Below are 5,382 nucleotides of genomic sequence, written 5' to 3'. Positions count from 1 at the left end.
CAATTGCTGATACCTTTGAGCCCAATGGTGCTGAGAAGTGGTGATCTCCAAGCCCTTCATTCCCTTATATGGTACAAGGACAAAGTGGGGACTAAGTTGGGTTCAGGAGTCTGGGTGTGGAGCTGTGGGTTAATGTGCTGGACTGCAAGGTCGGTTTGAACCACAAAGTCGGTAGTTCAAACTCACCAGTCACTCCTTGGAAACCCTATACAGGGTCGCTATGAGTCAGAACCCACTCAATGGCACTTACCAACAACAAGTTGGGTCCATCCTTGCCAGCAGGGACCTGACCAATTAACCAAAGCTCTCAGCAAAGTCAGAGAGGAGAACAAGCAGGGGCAGCATGAGGTTCACTTGGCCCACCCCACACATTATCCCAATGAGGGAAACCATCAGCATGAACATACTTCACCACCAATGTGAAGTCTGCTGACCCACAATCATGGTGCTCATATATGTGACAGAGAACAAAGGAAATCATTCGAAGATCATGAGTGGTGGCTGGTCAACCCATCACAGTCACAGAAAACACAAGCAAATAAAGAACCCTGAGTGGAATACAATCACAATTGTAGATTAAAATAGATTATAAGGATTGGTTCTGGGGCTTTGACCACCTGACTACATGGTGGTCAGGTATAACTCATAATCATGCAGCCCGACTTATAGACAGAAGGTGGGTACAAGACAATATCAAGACCCCAGGAGCTCTGGTAGCGTAGTGGTTACGAATCGGGCTGCGAACCTTAAGGTCAGCGGTTCGAAACTACCAGCCGCTCCGCGGGAGAAAGATGAGGCTTTCTACTCCCGTAAAGATTTACACCCTCGGAAACCCTGTACAGGGTCGCTATGGGTCGGACCCGACTCGATGGCACTTAACAACAACAACAACAACAGCCTTTAACTTAAATTAGGTAGCATGCGTCTGATTGCCTATTTTCAGTCAATGCTCAGCAAATTCTTTGTGTGAACATCTTTCTGCATACTGCTTCTAACCACACTCTTCTTGAGGACAAACTGTCCCTCCCCTTGGCTTGCTCCAGACTTGTCTAAGCAGAGCCACATGGCTGGTTTAATGGTCAGCAAACACCAAGGAAGTAACAAAGAACTCAGAAAGAGTCTCAACTTGTCAGGTCTCCTGCTATAGCCCACAGCCTTGCATAAACTAAGTGGTCTCTAATTTCAGATCAAATGTAGGCATGTGTATCAAATCCCTGTCTAAGGAACTGCTTCTAGGGAACCTGAATTAAGATGGCACGTTATGGAATATGCACAGAAATACAGCTTCCAAAAAGCATGAAACAGAAAATAAATAGAAATAAAAGTTCTTTTTTCCACACCTGGCAGATCATCCTGTATTGCCTTCAGGTTGTGGATATTCCACTTGGGAGATCTCAACTGTAGATAAAGAGGTTGGGCCAGGTCTTTGGTTTGAGAAGATGGGTCTAGTTGCCTAGCAGAGATTGGGTTGGGACATGGTGGCCATAGGGGCAGGCTAGAAACAGGCAGAGAATTTAAAAGCTGTGTGTATATCCAGGGGAGAGCTGGTTGCAGCCTGAAATGAGGTGATGGTCAGAATGGGAACAAGTGACAGATGGGAAATGGTTTAAGACGTGGGGTTCTAGATGTGACAGTTACTTGGCCATGGTGGGAGAGGAGCTGAAGAGGAAGGATGCTCAGGTCTCCTGTGTGAATTGTGTGTTGACTGAGACAGGGATCTCAAAGAGAGACAGGTGTGGCAGAAAGAAGATGAGTTTCGTTTTGGACAACTTCCTGCTTCTACTACCCAGGCCAGTTCTCTTCCCTTACAAAGAACCAGGAATTCAGAGAAACGATGTACACACTTTACATCATGGGGGTGAATGCCCAGGCATAAATCATATGACATATTCAAGAAGTCTTCAAGATAATCTTTCATTTACTTTGTTGAGCATTTACTATATACAAGACTTCTGGATAGGTCTGGGGCAGACACTATGCTGAAGACATATGGGGTCTGCCCATGGAAGCTCATAACTTTGGTGTTGGCTACGAAAGAAATAAACACAATCAGAAATGGCTTCAATAGACCTCACGAAGTACTCAGATGGTGTTGGTGCCAGACCTAATGGTGTTCTGATGTTGGCTTCTCGATTTAATTTCTGGTTAACCTTACGCACATTACTTAACTGTGCTGAGCTTCAGCTTCTTCATCTATCAAGTGAAGATGACGATAAATAGCACCCTTTTCCTGAGGCTGTTGTTGTTGTTAGTGCCATCAACTCGTAACAACCCAGTGCACAACAGAATGAAACACTGTCTGGTCCTGCGCCATTCTCACAATTGCTGATACCTTTGAGCCCAATGGTGCTGACACTGTATCATCTTGCTGTCTCCCTCTTTTTCACTGACCCTCCTCTTTACCAAATATGATGTCCTTCTCCAGGGACTGCTTCTTCCTGGTAACATGTTTGAAGCATGAGAGACAAAGTCTGGCCATTCTGGCTTCTAAGGAGCATTCTGGCTGTACTTCTTCCAAACAGATTTGTTTGTTCTTTTGGCAGTCCATGGTAATTTCAAATTCGTTGCCAACACCATAATTCAAATGTATCAATTCTTCTAAAGTCTTCTTTATTCACTGTCCAACTTTCCCATGTGAGGGTTTAATAATAATAATAATAATGAGCATATATTGAGTCTCAAAAGCTCAACTACTAGAAAACATTTTGGAAGTGCTTCCCAAAGTGGAAGACAGAATTACCATTGCTGTTGCTAAGTGCCATTAAATCGGTTCCAACTCAAAGTGACCCTATGCAGGGTTTCCAAGGAGTGACTCATGGGTTTGAACCACTGACCTTGTGGTTAGCAGTCCAGTGTTTATTCTTTAGCGTCACACCAGGGCCCCTAGAATTACTATATGATCCACCAGTCCCACTGGGAAGAAGTGAAGGCTGGAACACAAACAGAAACCTGCACAGCAGTGTTCACTGTGGCACTTTTCACAACAGCCAACATGTGGAAACAACCAAGAGATGAATGGATAAACAAAATGTAGTGCATAAACACAATGAAATATTACTCAGCCCTAAAGAGAAATGAAGTTCTGATGCTCACCACAACAAAGATGAACCTAGAAAACATTATGCCTAGTGTAAAAGGGCTAACTAAGACTGTACTGTCTTACGTATGGAGTCCTGGTGTGGTGCTGTGGGCTAATGCGTCAGACTGCAAAGCCGTTTGAACGGCAAGATCAGTGGTTCAAGCTCACCAGCTGTTCCTCGGAAACCCTATACAGGGTCGCTATGGGTTGGAACTGGCTCGATAGCACTTGACAACAACATCTCATGTATATGAAATAGGTGAAGATAAAGACATCAAAGATTACTAATGGATACCAGGGATCGAGAAAGAATCTTGGTGTGGCACTGTAGGATAAAGCACTTGGCTGTAAGACAGGCATGAACTGCAAGGCCAATGGCTCAAACCCACAAGTTTTTCCTCAGAAACCCTATACAGAGTCACTATGAGTTGTAACTGACTCAACAACACTTTAATGTCAACAGCAACAGGGATAAAAGAGGAGTTTTTAATTTGGGGAGCATTGAGTTTATATTAATTGTGGTTGTTGTTGTTGTTGTTAAATGCCATCAAGTCAGTTCCAACCCATAGCGACCCTGTATAGGGGTTCCAAGGAGTGGCTGGTAAACTTGAACGGCAGCCCTTTAGGTTCAAAATGACTTTGCAGTCCAGTGCATTAATTCACAGTGCCACACCAAGACTCCATTAATTGTGGTAGGATACTCTATTCTGAAAATGATAATAATGCAATGAATGCAATGAATTATTGTAATTAATGTTATTGAAATATAAGTGTGGAATTTGTTGTGACAATGAATATTTTGATGTGCACATTTTCAGCTAATAAAAAAAGAAGGAAAGAAAGAAAAAGCTAAGCACTATGTACCTGACACATAGTAGATGCTCAATAAATATGTGTGGAAAGAAGGGAGCACTAGCTATAAGCTATAAGCTGAGGAAGTCCTGATGTGGTGCTTGAGAACTGCTAAGTCCGGCTGCTCCATGGGAAGATTTACAGCCTTGAAACCTGCTTTATAGCGTTTTAAAGGCTCTGACCTTGGGGAAGCAGATTTCCAGACCTTTCTACCGAGGCACCTCTGAGTGCATTCAGATGACGAAACTGTCAGTAAGTAGTCGAGAGCTTAAACATTTATGCCACCCAGGGACTCTGTGTGGCTTAATGCTAAAATTCTTGGGTCAGAAAACTCTCCACAGAACTCATTGCAAAATGTGGTCTTGTTCTGGCAAAATCCATTCTGAACCAGGCAGTTGAAAACACAGTTTCTTCCTCAGGAATCACAAAACCTTACATTGCATTTCAAGATTCCTGGGGAGAGTTGACATATTCTTATTCTCAGAGGAAATGAAACTCGGCCTCATACTCTGTTGTTGGGACTGTTTCAAACCCCACATTTAGGATATTTGCTATTCTCGCTGTGTAAGCTTGAGTCAGGTACACACGCTGGGACTTCTGAATATATTTACAAGGAAAATCAGCATAATGCACAGTTAATATTCAGAATGTGATTAATCCAAAGGCCCCATTCCATATTCCAATTACATCCACTGCTCCCTACGTGGGCCAGGTTTTGCTTAAATGCATATGGAGTCAATTGGAAGGCTAGATTTATGGATGCTGCCGGAAGTCTGGCACTCCAATGGTAATAAGTTATATTCCTATTATGTGGTAGGCAATAAAAAATCTGATATTTATTCTGCTGGATTTTGAGAAACTCTTGGAAAGAGTCTTGGCTGTGGAACACTATGACATATTTCACAAACAAATGTCAGCACACTGCTTTGACTGTTTAGAAGAGCTGGGCTGCCTTAGAAACTCAGTCCCCACATATGTGTAGAAGTCAACCAGTGTCCTTACCAACATGAGAGAGATGTCTGGTTCTGCCCACTTGGAAAAAGCATAGGCCTTGGACACATTTGTGTGGCTTTGTGCCTCTCCACTCCTCCTTCACACCATCTGTAAAATGGGATGTTGCCGTTAGGTGCCATAGAGTCAGTACCAACTCATAGCAACCCTATGCACAACAGAACAAAATACTACCTGGTTCTATGCCAACCTCACATTTCTTGCTACGTGTGAGCCCATTGTTGCTGCCACTGTGCCAATCTATTTCATTCGGAGTCTTCCTCTGTTTCTCCAACCCTCCACTTTACCAAGCATGGTATCCTTCTCCAGGGATTGGTCCCTTCTGACAATATGTCTGAAGTATCAGAGATGAAGTCTGGCCATTCTGGAACATTCTGGTTGTACTTCTTCCAACATAGATTTGTTTGTTCTTTTGGCAGCCCGTGGCACTTTTAGTATGC

Source organism: Chrysochloris asiatica, unplaced genomic scaffold, assembly GCF_000296735.1.
Source record: "Chrysochloris asiatica unplaced genomic scaffold, ChrAsi1.0 scaffold00142, whole genome shotgun sequence".
Classification (NCBI taxonomy): Eukaryota; Metazoa; Chordata; class Mammalia; order Afrosoricida; family Chrysochloridae; genus Chrysochloris; species Chrysochloris asiatica.
Note: the sequence above shows the minus strand (reverse complement) of the source record.